Genomic DNA, 15286 nt, shown 5'->3' with positions numbered 1-15286 from the left:
TTTTTTTGTTGAAATTGATATCAGTTAAAAAAATCCTGTCTTCAAATTACCCCCTCTTATTCCACCCTCCCCCACTTATTAGAATTTAGAAAATTTTCCTACCCCCTGCTTATTCGGACCCCCGTCTATTCGAGAGACAAGAGTAGAAGGAATTATGATTTGCACAGGGATATTAGACTGCTGACTAATTAAGTTTGTTTACTATTTTAAAGTTACGTTGGCAGTAGCTTGATTACAATCGAAACTGAATTTCCTCTAATCTCTTTATCTGATATTCCGATAGCGGATTGGCGGCCGCCCACGCTAAAGCTATAAAGGAGCGGGCCAGTTTCCCATCGGAGTTCAATTACCCTTGCGCCTAAACGTAAAAATATTTCAGTCTTAGACCCGCCAATCCCCTGAAACGAGGGCTGGGTTACCAGACCTCCCAATACACGTTAACTCGTAGCAAATCATACGAACTTCATTTTTCAATTTAAACAATACTTTGAAATGAACTCTCGATTCAAACCATATAGATCTCCTGTAAACTTCGCCATGCGAAAAAGCTTATTTTTGGTATCTTACACCCACTCCGCACTTCACTAGTCTGAATGTAAATCGCGAAACCACAGGTAGTACTGATTTCGGCTAGCGATAATCTACTTATATTTTACCAATACTTTTAGAATTTCATCATAGTTCATTCGATACGATCTCGATGCTCCATAGCAGGTTTCACATCAAATGATATCAAGAATAACCAAGATAAAAGAACTACGAAACAGGCAATTATGACATTCCAAGAAACAGTGAAAAACAGATCAGATCTGATTACGCGATACAAACTATTTACTGGGTTTTGACTGGGGGTATTAAACAACGGTATTATGATGATCTAAGCTATGTCATATCTTCCTTCAATTCGAGCGTAAAACTCTTACTCGGCCTAAAGTAAGGCCTACAATCCTGGAACTTAATCTATTGTGTAGATTCACAACCAAATGAGGTCTAGGAGAATCAATGCAAAGTTCTTTATTTGAATTTAGCAAGGGCAGGAAAGTTCTCAAGAGCACGAAATAGGAAAAATGGAAATTCTAAATACAATTATAAAACAGTTAAGCTTAATGAAGCCTCCAGACAACTATGAGAAACATGATAGGTTGTTAGTTATTCACTGTGAGCTTTTACCAAGATTCAAAAAACAGTAATGTGATAATCTTTTCTACTTGACAATCCATAAGAAAATAATCGAAATAAAAACAGTAACCTGAATATCATTCAGTATTCAAAGCAGTGGAATTCTAATCTTGCATAACAGTGGGATTGGGCTCTTCCAGAAAAAATTCGTTCATGGGGGGTGGAGGATATATTATTTTGTCTTTGATCTACCCCTGGACATTTCGATTTTCCACCCCCTGGACACGTGTTTCACCCCTGGACAAGCATCAAATTGACCCCCTGGACACAAATATTTACCCCTGGACATCAGATTCACCCCATGGACATGGCAGTTTTTCAGGGTTTTTTCAATACCCCTGGACAATATATCCTCCACCCCCCATGAATGTTTTTTTTCTGGAAGAGCCCATTTAAGGCTTGGGGACACGAGAAGTTTTTTCGCGTTGGTGCAAAGCAACATGCTCTATCCCAACAATACAAGAAAAAAAGTGCATGTCCCATGGTTTCTGGTTTCATGGTTTCATGGAAATACCTAAAGGACACGCACGCTGATTTTGTCCCTGGGACAAAAGTGAGATTTCACTTTTATTGGTAGAAAGAAAAATGGGGTAGAGACACGAGAAAGCGTTTCAGGTTGTTGGGATGGAGCATGTTGCAGTGCACCAACGCGTAAAAAACTTCTCGTGTCCCCAAGCCTTTACATTGTACAGGGTGTCCCTAATAAAAGTATCGAGTTTGAACATGCGATTGAGTAAAAAAGTTTGTGTGTGTTATCGCTAAAATATAAGAACGTTCTCCATCACACAGGCTTATTACAAAAGGTAGTTACAACGTACAAATTAATCGTAATGACAAAGAAAAAAGAGGGAGAGCTTAAAATACAATTTTGTGAACACGCACATAAAACTTCGAAACTTTCTACTCAATCGCATGTTCAAACTCGATACTTTTATCAGGGACACCCTGTATATGCATATCATCAATAATTGAGAGACCGATATATGAAGCAAACAAACATTTTCCAATGTTTCGGTCGTTTCGGTATCCAATCAAAGCAATAGAACAACCTATCATTATCAAGTTGAACATTTACAAGAATTTTTGTCATTAGATCGGTCATTAACTATTCAAACAAAAACTTTTATTATATTTTTCTAAAGAACGCGTCATCTCTATTGTTTTGAATAACCAATTATGTGAGCATCTTATAAAAACTTCAACACAACTGCTATCATCGCATTAAACACTGTAAAAATTGATCACCACTGAGCAACCGTCATCCCGAAAAGTGTGGTTACACTGATGATCAAATTTTCGTCGTACATAATCTATTCTCTTGTAACTTTCGACCAAGAAATTCGATGAGTTATTTGATTTCTATGGTCTGAAAACCGCAAATGATTCTTGATTTCTTTCGGAGAGGCGTGATCCAGATAAGTATGTCAAGTTTGTTCATCTTTGATGACTTTGATGTTTTCAACAATATAGGGGAAGCAAAAAATTATAAGAAACACTGCATAAATGACTCATAAAAAAGTGGAGAGCGACCATCGTGTTTTCTTTGTTTCAGAAAATAATTGATGTTCTAGATCTGTCCGCAAAGGACAACTGTCATGGCGGCTCGAAGGTATCTGATTTTTGAAAATGTTTATTAATCTCATTTAAAAAAAGTGTTCTCTAGCGTTTTCTTTTCGTATCTTTACAGGAAAAATTTTGAAAGTAAAGCTAGAATACCAAGCCGGATACATTTGTGAAATCTGATGTGAGAAAAACATCATTAGACAAGAAAAATCAAACAAAATGCTTATAGTAACACGAAATTTTCAATTGGGAATATCTTTCCAAAACTGTTAGTACAAGAACTAAAAGTAATAAACATTAGACTTGAGTGTCTTGGTGTCACTGTGGTGTGGTATGAAAATCCTTTGGAGGCACGTGGTGACAAGGTGGTTTTTTTGAGGTTGAAGTTTGAAAATTTCCGGTGTCAACATTCAATTTCTTATACACAACACATCTTTTGCATCGTTCTCACAACTGAAACGTCATAACGACATATAATTGGCAATTAAATAGAAGAATTTTAAGGCTCTTTTAGAAATTGGATGAGTGATTTTCGATAAAAAACGCAATTAAAATGTTTCGAAAAATCATTTAATCAGGCAAGGAGAGTGAACAATAATATCATTACTGCGGACATAGCTAGAACATGAGAAATCAGCAAAAATCAGGCACTTGTACAGGGTGTCCCTAATTAAAGTATCGAGTCGAAACACAACTATGAGTAGAAAGTTTCATGTGCGTGTTCACAAAATTGTATTTTAAGCTCTCCCTCTTTTTTCTTTGTCATTACGATTAATTTATCCGTTGTAACTACCTTTTGTAATAAGCCCGTGTGATGGAGAACGTTCTTATATTTTAGCGATAACACACACAAACTTTTCTACTCAATCGCATGTTCAAACTCGATACTTTAATTAGGGACACCCTGTATATCCAGTGTATAATAAATCCTTGGGGGAAGGAATATATATTGGACGGAGGATCGAGACAAAAATACCACTAGATGCTAGAAATTTCCATTTAGGGGAAAAATTAAATAGCTAATGACCATTTAAAAAGGGATATGCTAAGGGATCGATTTCCAAGGGTGCTTTTTCACTGGGACTGTCTGGCGAAAATCGATTAACTGAAACAAAGAAAATTAATAGGAAACCATCACTGACTCCCAAAACAGTTGTCAAAGCGTTTACGACTCTTTGAATTTGGAGTTAATTGCAGCATGGTTGACAAAATTTAATTGAAAGTAATTATAAGTCAGTCGTTTTTATAATCAGTTCTCCAACAGTTGAGGCAGTTCATTCATTTTATGCAAAAAGCAAACCATTTCACTGCTGATAAATGTTGATGCTCTGAACACCTCTGTCTGCTATTTTATTGCAAATAATCTATTTTCGGTGTATCTTTAGTTTAATTGGTCATTAAGCCAAGAGAGCTCTACCCCTCTCTTGGAGAACAAAAGGTTTAATGACCAAATTTCGACGTTAAATCTGGAATGTTATATGAAGCGATCAAAATCTGATGTTAAGCACGAATCTTCACTGTATATTTTTTACAACCCTTAGAAATTTATGAAAAGGACCGTTAATGAGAACCACTTATCGATCTAGCGTAGTGAAAAAGCACCCCATATTTCATCCGCCCCATTAAGGGCTCTGACCATAGTCCAAAAATTGATTTTGGTATTTTAACAAAAAAGTTGTATTTCAGGTTCCTTAACACTTTTAACAAAGAATTGCCTTTATAAATTGCTTTTTAATCGAATCCCTTAAGAGTGTAATTAAGAATTTAATTGCAAAAATGACGTTATGAACTTTAAAAAGACGTTAATAATATGTTGCATCACCATCTTTTACAAAAAGTGCTAAGTTTTAATGGGTAATTAACTTTTTTGTTTCAAAATTTCTTTACCCTGTCCGCAAAGAATTGAACTATTTTAAATTTTGCGGAAAATTTTTCTAAAAAGATGTGTCAAAAGTTATGACTGTTTTTTTAAGCAAAATCCAGGTGAAAAATTGATGAAAAACGACTATTTTTAAGATTTCGAGACAAAGAAGCATTTACAAAAATTTTCCGCAAAAATTTTTATTGTTCGGTAAAAGATACACCATCTACTGCGATAATTTTTTCAAAATGTTTTTTCTTCGCCGAAACTAAGCTCTTCAAAGTTGAAATACTCTTCCTCGCAAAAGTCTTCATTTTCTTCTTCATCAAATTTTTTCAATGCAATTTTTGAATTTTCAGATTCAGGAATAGTTTGTCTAACAGAAAATGTATAACATGCCATAGTTTTGTTGGTTACATCAGTCAGAAAACACATTTTAAACACGGCAATTATGAAAAATTCACTACAGGGTGTCCCTAATAAAAGTATCGAGTTTGAACATGCGATTGAGTAGAAAGTTTTAAGTGTGTATTCACAAAATTGTATTTTAAGCTCTCCCTCTTTTTTCTTTGTCATTACGTAACAATAAAAACATACTCTGCCTGTTTACAAATGCAACGAAATTACGATCATGAGAAAAACGCAACAATTAAAACATGTTTGTAAAGAATCGTATGTAAAACTATGAAAATAATAAAAATGGAATGTATGGAACAATAAAAAAGTAAAACGAGGGAATATTTGAATTTTTATTAATTTTGATTTTTAAAGACGTACATTTATGCAACAGGGGAATAGTAAAAGGGCTATTGATTAATTTATACGTTGTAACTACCTTTTGTAATGAGCCTATGTGATGGAGAACGTTCTTATATTTTAGCGATAACACACACAAACTTTTTTACTCAATCGCATGTTCAAACTCGATACTTTTATTAGGGACACCCTGTATGGTCAGAGCCCTTAAAAGTAATCAAGAACCGCAAACATCGATATCGGCTGCGTTTAGACCGAATGGCATTTGTAATTTGGCATTTGCTCATGAGGGATTCGATTTTAATAGCTTTTCCATTGAATTTTCTGTCATGGCATTTAAGGAATCGTCTTTTTAGAGTCATTACTGAAAAGGTGATTCCCTCAAGTTCAACTTTGACAGATCAAACAATGAAAAGCATGGAATTTCTCAAAAACTGCAGTCATTAAGACTGAAACTTTTTGCCGTAGGGCTAGGCTATGGCAAATTTTGCAAATTTTACAATCTATAGAAAGAACTGAATAAAAAACGTGCAAATACTTTAAAAAATCAAAAATGTCATTTTTTCTCTTTGTTTTGGTTCCTTTGTTTGATTTGAAATGCCAGAAAAGGGGATTCCTTTGCTCAAAATGGCAGTTCAAATGCCAACAAAATGCCAACACGCTGGCATCATTAGGCATTTGACAAACCGAACAATTGCGCGGAACAATAGAATTCAAAAGAATACTGCAAGCAATTACAAATGCCAGGCTGGTCTAAACGCAGCCATCATGTTTCTCTCTAATATATTTTAAAGTGCACGTACAACGAAATTTCATTCATTAAGTTCCAGTTATAAAGGAAAACTGGAGTTGAATTTGTCGGTAATCGATCGTTAAAACCTTTTGATTTAATGCTTCTATAATGTTTCTATAATGTAATTTAGAGTGCACGTTTAACGGAATTTCATTTTATAACCACGGAGTTATAAAGGAAAACTGGAAATCTGTCGGTAATTGATCGTTAAAACCTTTTGATTTCTTTTATAAAACGTATCAAAAGAAAATCTAAGACACTTTTTAGTACAACTCGAGTTTGCTCTGAAAATTCTAACTATAGATTTCTAGCCTTCTAATATAAGAGCATTAAGTAAAACTTAGCCCCACGAAACAAGTTTATGTTCAATTTCGTTATCCAGTAAATTTTGTTTTGAAAGGATATTTTCTTAAGCGAGAAAATGGAAAGTTCTTTATAAGCACACGCGATTTCAGACTCAATTCTTAGACAAAAAGTTGCCTGGAGAATTTGTAGGGAAGTATCAAGAAATAGAGTTCACTTTGAAGAAAACATTGATCGAAAAAATCTATTCATTTGATGAAAGTTTACAGATTTTACCATAGTTTTTGAGTCCAAATAATTTCTTACACCGATGTCAGAAATAATGGATCTTGTCTCGTCTAATTTCTAAATGAGCCAATAAGATATATAACCTTATTAGCATGCAAACCTCGTAACTTTCTTAATCGTAGGGCCAGGGTATTAATCCGAGTTCAATCTCCATCATCTCGGCACAGCTACCGAAGTATGATAACTCCCTTGCTGTCAAATAGACAATCACATACATTGGAATGTTGAACATTTTGAATCTCAAATAGCGTGTGAAATATTCAAGTGAAATCCTATATATCTCTTGCTGACTAATGAAAAGCTATTTGTGGCCAACGAGGTTAAAGCAAAACCAGTATATTCTCTTTGAGCCTTTTCAGTATTTTAACAAGCCCCACACTCTTCCCTTCAACTTATCGTCGTGTTGGTTATACTTTTTACCAGGCGCTATATTTCAGACCATGTTTAAATATACTGATTCTGATTCCAAAACCGTTCGAAAATCGAATCAAAGATTGAAATTGGAAACCTTATATAGCCTACAAAGGATTGAATAGTTCAGCCAATTTGAAAGCCAAAATTTGAAAAAATTCTCCAACAGTCTCTTGTAGGTTTTAGATAACAAGCATTGACTGGCATGTCGTGTTTTAAGTTATTTTTAAGGTCACGTCTACATTTAGATTACCTTGGCCAACAACACGGTCGACCTAAAACACTTTTTCTATATCTGCATAATGTAGTCTTTAAAACGCTACATAGTAAGAACAATAAAAAGTAACCCTGATCATGAAGAAATGACTGAATTCTAAGCCAATTTAGAGTTAATGTAGTAAATGGGCCCGGGGGGGGGTACTACATTTGCCGACCGACGGGGGTGCTCCGCTGATGTTCGAGAAATGGACCCTACGTGGGACTCGAAATTTGCGAAAAAAGTGACCCTGAATGGGATTGAAATTCCAAAATGTTCTCAAATTTTCTATTTTTTCCCCAAATTTTCCAAAAATAGGCACCCTACGAGGGACTGATTTTTCTATTTTGGTGTTTTTGCGACCCTGCCTGTAACCTCGTAGAGGTTAAAAAGTGTACCCTGACCAGCGGAGCATCCCCGTAACCCATCTTGCCCTAGTATCCCCCCCCCGGGTAAATGGGTAAAATACGAAGAAGGGATGAAAAAGGGTAAATCCTGAAACTCGCCAGAACCAAAAACATCATAATATGAGAGCTACCGAGCCTCAACAGAAATATAATGGTTCTTCTAAAAACGATTGTACTTAATTCGTATAGACCCAGCCAGACTACAATCCTGGTTGAAATATAATGAGAATTCCGGTTATTTTAACGTTTTTCAAGATTTAAAGTTCCGGCGAGAAAGTCGATTTTGGGCTATCTCTTTAAATTAATGGAATATTTCAATTTGGGAGTGGTTGGCAGACTTCCAGGCTATGTTCTGAGCCTAATTTGATTATTTTTGAACTTTTGGATCCTCAGTTTTGGATTCTCAGATCCTAAGGCTTAAGTCTAGCGTTAAAACTCAGAGTTAAAACTCTACCTTTCGAACCTACTTTAGAGCACTTACAAATCGATTGTGGTTTCAAAACTTCCTGGGGAATTTCCCTTTTTTTCTCAAATATTATGACCGTGATTGTACCAAATACATCAATTCATCAAATTCATTAGATCAAACAAGCATCCACTCTCTCTGGACAAACCAAATTTTAATGAAACAAAAAAAATGTATCGAAAATGTACCATGACCCTAGCCGGACACAATTAAATAAATGGAATCCTCTTCGACAAAAAACCGGTCATGTTTTTATTACTATGAGATAATTAACACCACGTGAACAAAGCATGTGCTTTAAATACCGATCGGCTTTTAATTGAATTCAACTGCTATAATTATATAACGATATCTAAATTCATATCGATTTTTGCTTTTCCGTTTTAGTAAAAGGTAAGAGAGACGTGATTCAGATTGACGTCTTGGCATGGGGTTGTAAATTTAGAACACCGTTTGTGTCTTGGTATTCAACCAATTTAATGTTGTAAAATTTTCGAACAATTGACGTCAAAATATACTCTTGTCTCCCGAATAGACGACCCCCCGCTAATTGTAAAGAGAAAAAAATCCATCCCCCGCTAATTGTTAAGAGAAAAAAAAATCCCTCCCCCGCTCTTATCAAGACCCCCACCCCTGCTAACTAAATTCGAATAATACAATATTTAATTACAGTGTAGATGGACCTTAAACTTGTTAAAATTGTCCTTTTCGTTAGTATTGATTCTTATTTTACGTGTTTATTTGTTAAAGTTTATTTTTTGTTGTTGAAATTGATATCAGTTAAAAAAAATTGTCTCTTGAAATTACACCTCCCCCCCCCGCTTATAAGAATTTAGAAAATTTTCCTACCCCCTGCTTATTCGGACCCCCCCCCGTCTATTCGGGAGACAAGAGTGGATGAATTCACATGCGCAATGTAACTTGACTCGACTACCATAAACCGACTTTCGATTTAAATACCTTTTAGATTGAAATGACCGCAGAAAAACGGGTTTGTTCACTTTTCAACACTGGAAACTTTTGGTCATAGCTCCTGGCCACCTACAATTCAAGGAAAGATGTAGGCTAATATAGATGCATTTTACTATTTTAGTGCCTGTGAAAAGAGCTTTCAAACGATGCCATGGTCGATAAATTAAACCAAGAAATTTGTGAAACCTGCTGACTTGCTCAGAAGATCAGTCGGAAAGTGTCTCATCTTTGTTAGAAATGAATACAAACTAGTACCTCTGTAATTTATCCTATTCTTGTGTAGTTCAATAATTTAGGGTCGCTTGAATGAGATATAGGGTTACCGTTAACTAGATTTCACTATCTTCATGTTGAAAGTATTTGAGATAGATCATTTAATAGAAAAAATGGTCGAACTAATCTAAAACAAAATTGATGCGCATGAAAAATCGGTATTGTAGAGGAAATTTTTCTAATGTGGAAATTTCAAGATCGACAACAACTTCTAAATTCAAAAACTGTTATAGCCTGGATATCCAGGCTGTAAACTATTTCACAGTCTAGTTTTTGATATTTTATGTTCTGGTTTACAGCCTGGTCTCCCTAGAGCGATTTGCATTCTCTTTAAGAGAATGCAGTCCGCTTGCTTGCGCTCACTTCGCTAAAACCGCAAGGGCCAATCTACACGGCGTTGAGCAATTCTAAAGCAAAAATAGGATAGTCCTCCAGTTGCTAGTGAAGATAGGGCTTTCTGTTACATGAAAACATGAAAAAGAAGAAAACAGAGGCAAGTTCATTTTCCAAGAAAACATGATTGGTCATGATAATGCATGCAAACTTTTTTATGGACTTTGGGGTAATCTTTGGATGTTTTAAATAGTTTTAGATCTTGTAAGACTGCTTTTTATTAATTTCTATTTTGCTGCCCTGGGTTGGCTAGGAAACATGGGTTTTCACTTTCATTCTCTAGGGAGACCAAGCTCTATAATTTTAAAACTTTGTATGTTGAGGTAAATTTTGTTTTTTCTAAAATTTTGAGCTTGGATATCCAGGCTAAAACTGTTAGTATTACATTAGTTTGGACATGGAGGTAATAAAAATATAGATGGAGAGTCAATGCCTTTTGTTATATTCTGATTTATCATCGGAAGCAAACAGCTGTTTGGTTGCTTTGGGAATAAGATGATTAATTTTGGGTATACTCGTGGGAATATTTAAGATGAATGAAAAGACATTACATTTTTAACAAGTATATTGAAATATAATAGCCTTGTCATGAAAAATTGAAAAAAACTTCTCCAAACTTCTAGGGGAAGCTGCCCATAAAGCCATCGATAGATTTAAAAAAGAATTACGTGTTACGATTAGGAACCTTGTATCGATCATTTTGTCAGAGTATGAAAACCGTTGCCCACTTAGACGTGAAGATTTTAAGATAAGAAACTTTCAATGATAATGTGATGCAACTCTCAATGTTAACAAAATGCCAGCCCAAAAATGTGTCCTTATCAAATTAATATACTCTTTTAGCCCTTCGAATCGCATTTTAACAAGGATTTTCGGCAAAATTAAGTTTTTCAAAATCAACCAAACAGTCTCTTTCTGTTCTTATAAATTAATAAATTGATGTTTTTTGCTTCCAATGATGGTACATCAAAGAAAAGCCGCTTTGAATAGATTTATAAAAGATTTCAACGACCATTTAGATCATTACCGAGACTTTTTCTCTCCATCTATATCTTTATTACCTTCATGGTTTGGACAACCAAATTAATGATATTAGGGACCTTAAGCATCTAGAACGGCGACTTTGAGAGAGTACAGCAGGATTGAACAAAAAGAAAATCCTTTGGGATTGATATCTGGATCGCAGCTAGATTCTTTTCTTTTCATATCAATTTCTCATGATAATAGTTAATTTTAATAGGGAAATTAATGGACGTTTTCAAATCTCAAGACAACTTAAAATTTCTGTTTTGAGAACGAAGACGGTTAAGGAAGAGTACAATAGTTTTAAATGATATGAACCCCTCCAGAATTATAACGTTATTTTTTACAAAGACTTTCCTGCATCTAAAATCGTTCCATGTGATATTAAATTTAGATAAAATAGGATAAAATTTACCATTTACTTTTAAGATTTACTTCACGTCCTCATTTAAGTCGTCGTCCTAGTTGCTTAAGGTGGTAGTTACCTGAGAAATGGAAAAAGTCATTTTTTTACCTTTTTAGTCATAACTTTTGAAATATCAAAGATATATTGATGAAACTTTCCATAAATGTAACACAACTATTAACAATGTTAAAAATGAAAAAAAAAATCTAAAAATAGCAAAGACGGGGGTAATATTGGCCAGGGGGTAACGTTCTATATTTTTCTTTCGACAGGCTTTTCTAGAGTTCTAGATCATTTCAATTAAAGATTTTTGGCACACAGCTTTGTAATGAGAAAGCAAAGAAAACTAATGAAAAATTTTTTTGAATTTTTTTTCCAGGGGGTCTGGAACCTAAAATTTGTAAATTTTTGGATTCTGAAGGAGTGAAACATTTTTTATGAAAATTTTCATTAGTTTTCTGACAAATGGGTGAAAGAAACCTTCCCTGAAAATTTCATGAAGCTAGCACTTTCCGATCCTGAGAAATATCCGTCAAGGCGTTAGTAAACCCCCGGAAACGCGTTTCCGGGAAAAGGGCAAAAAAGTAAAGAAAACGTAATATCTTATGACAAAATGTATTTTTTAACCTAGTTTTTCAGCCTTTTAACTGTTTTTGTAAAAACAATCCATAATTTATATCACATAACAGGTGTAAGTAATCAATCAAAAACATCCAAAATCCTTGCATTTTGTCCTATTTCGTGTTGCGCCAAACTAACAAAAATCATGTAATTGGCTTGCGCAAAGTCCATTTTGACTCTTTATTCACCAAATCTTGGGCATATTTCATTTCAGTTCACTCAATAAAATATTATCATGCATTTTCAATCAAATGGAGTCAGTTTCTGACTATCAATTAGGGTTTTTTTATGTTGTCATGTCGGTCAAGGTGCGAGGTCTGCGCGACCGGACCGGGCAACCGGACCGGATGCTCATACCAGATTTCAACCCTCGCCAAGCCATATAAGTACACCATTTATTGTAATGTGGACGTCTAATTGATGGTTCAATGGAATTTTCTGGTTACTCCAATTAACTAGTGGTTCATAGTATATCACAAAATAGTTTGAATGTCAAGAGGAGCTGCAGAAATCCTTCCAGAAAATCACATAACGACAAATGGTTTTGTACCGGATAGCCAACCTCTTCAGGATATTAACAACACAAAAGCTTGTCCAAATACATCCAAGAACTCTTCAACAACAAATTACAATAAGAATAATCCATCAGCAATATCATTTCATGCAAATAAAATGGCTTTACACCAACAAAATACAGTTGCAAAGTCACAGAACTTGCTTCCATTTTGTTTACACTTTTGCTCGCTTGTCATGGAACTAAAACCCATATTTTGAAACAACCCGTAAACCAAAGTAGATAAGGAACTTTGACGCTCGGAAAGGGCGTTAAATAAGCTTTCTTTTGGCGTGCTACTTTGCTATGCTGGGGCAGCTATTGAGCGATTAAGGCCATAGCAACCGATTGAAATTTGGTTGCTAGGGGTTTTTTTGGACTACCATGGTACACAAAAATGCTTCCTGCGACCCAAATACTTGAGATACGGGTTTTAAATTTTCAAGGCACTCTCTGGAATGGTTGTAGATTCGAAAACGCCCAAAAAACAAAAATTTATAATTTTTTCGGTAACTTTTCAAATCTCAGGTAACTACCACCTTAAGGTCGCTATTGGCGAACAACAGCATAAATTGACAATACATAATTTTTGTGGTATTCAATAATCGATATTCATGAGCGGAAAATAAATAGTGTAACGATTTTTTAAAATAAGGAAAATTCGAGCTCTATAATTACAAAAAACCACCAAGTCAAATTTTACAAGCAGTAAATCTCTTGTTAAGACAATGTCGAGCTAAATTCGGTTTTCAAGGCCATCAATAAACCATTATTGGCCCAGCGCTAGCGAGTGGGCCTTTAAAGAGAGTGTCACTATTTTTTTTCCGTGTTTCCTTCTGTGTGTCCGTTTTGGTAGAAACGGCGCTTTATACCAGTAACACACTTTTTGCCGTCTGGAGAGGGAAAAGCTTGCGAAAGTCGGGTACTGGCTAAAAAAGATATATTTTCTGATTTCGCGCTCCTTAAACAACAAACGTTTTCAAAACAAAACAGATACAAGATGGCGGTTGAAGCGAGGAGATTGATTTCATGTGTTGATTCTTACTTTCTTGAACATTTTCTTTGCTTTAGTGGTCAAGAGACTTTCAAACCAAAGAAACTTTGTAGTGATGTTTTTTTGTAAACTTTTTCAACATTCTGTCATATGTTATAGTTTTCATAAAGCTTTCTGAGTGAAAAGTCTATACCTTAAATCAATTTCTGACTTTCACTTTTAGTTTCTTGTTTTCAAAAAGACTTGATTCTGGAATTTGCTGATGAAACACTAAAATGGAGTTCATGTGTAAATTATAGCAAGATTGGAACTTTTTCAATCATACTACGTGTGAAAATGGTTATTTCTAGATCTGTCTCGTTTAACGAATTGGTGGCTTGATTTTTCAAACTCAACACGGAATTATTTCAAATACCGATATTAAATGGAATATGGCAATGGAGACTAAAATGCAGCTCATGTGTAAATTTGAACAAGATTGGAACTTTTTCCATGATGCTACGTGTGAAAATGGTTATATATTTCTAAGTCTGTCTCGTTTAACGAATTGGTGGCTTGATTTTTCAAACTCGACACGGAATTATTTCAAATACCGATTAAATGGAATATTGCAATGGAGACTAAGATGGCATCCGTGTATGAAAACGTCCATTCGGGTTTTGGTCAATTTTCAATATTTTGAAAATTGAAAATTGATTTTTTGCAGCAATTTTCAATATTTCAAAAAGTTCAAAAATTGAATTTTGAATTTTGATTCAATTTGAATTTTTCTTTTCGCGCTCAAGAGAATTGAGAATTGAATATTCATCCAATTTTCAATATTTTTCAGTCTCAAAAAAATTGAAAGTATAATTTCGGTCTTATTTTTAATTTTAGAAAGAATGTTGACCTTTAAAATTTATTGAAATTCCAATAGGGATCAAAAGGGAATGGCACTAATTAGGAGGCCTGGGAACTAAATCCAAAGCACAACAATTTGTCATTGGGGATCTGGGAAGAAAACATGTGTGCATGTGTGCACGATATAGAATACATTAATTCTATATCTAATCTAAAATAATAGCCTAAATTTAATGCACACGGCCGGTGTGTCAGCGATTAATTGGAAAGTTATTGTATCACCATGACGTAATTTCAACAAAAGCCTAATCATACAGTAAAAGATATAAAATAAATAAGATTATAAAGAAATGTGCTCTCGACAAAAATATGATAACATAATATACTTTTTCCTTTCTTTCTTGTGAACCGCCGGCCGTGCCGCTGACCCTTTTTGTCAGTCAATTTTGCATTTCCGAAAAATTTTTGTTAGCCACACCCAAAGAAGAAAAATATCAAAAGGCGATGACGTAGATTTTACGCAAACACCTACTTTCATCTCGTGTCTCATTTTAGAAATACCCACCAGAGATATTTAAAGAATTTTCTCCCGTGTCTGTTACCATTTATTTGCTGACTATTGTGTGTTGATCGAAACTCAATTCTAGTTTGAATAGATTTTACAGGTACTTTTTCTTTGAACTTTAAATTATTTTTGCATAAACAAACGCGTATCGTTGGGTTTCTCATTTTTACTTTCCTTTGTCACTTTCCCTATTGTTTTCATCGTCATTTTCTTTTCACGCTATTGTTTCATAAGAAAAAGCTTAAATCTGATTGGTTATCTGACATCTGACAAACCCACGTGATCTCAAAAGCTATTGTTAAAAAAAACTAGAAATTTATTTAGCAGCTACGCGAAATTTTCACAATCTACAGTTATCACTTG

The 15286-nt window shown here is 34.6% G+C and overlaps 1 protein-coding gene across 4 annotated transcripts in view; it reads right to left on the bottom strand.

Annotated features, from left to right (window-relative positions):
- LOC136808848 (uncharacterized) overlaps positions 1-15286 on the bottom strand; it is a 51736-nt gene that overhangs the window by 4542 nt on the left and 31908 nt on the right. The window lies entirely within an intron of this gene.

The sequence above is a fragment of the Clytia hemisphaerica genome, unplaced genomic scaffold, assembly GCF_902728285.1.
Source record: "Clytia hemisphaerica strain Z4C2 unplaced genomic scaffold, Clytia hemisphaerica genome assembly, whole genome shotgun sequence".
In the NCBI taxonomy this organism is placed as follows: domain Eukaryota; kingdom Metazoa; phylum Cnidaria; class Hydrozoa; order Leptothecata; family Clytiidae; genus Clytia; species Clytia hemisphaerica.
This window is presented reverse-complemented; position numbering and strand designations above follow the sequence as displayed.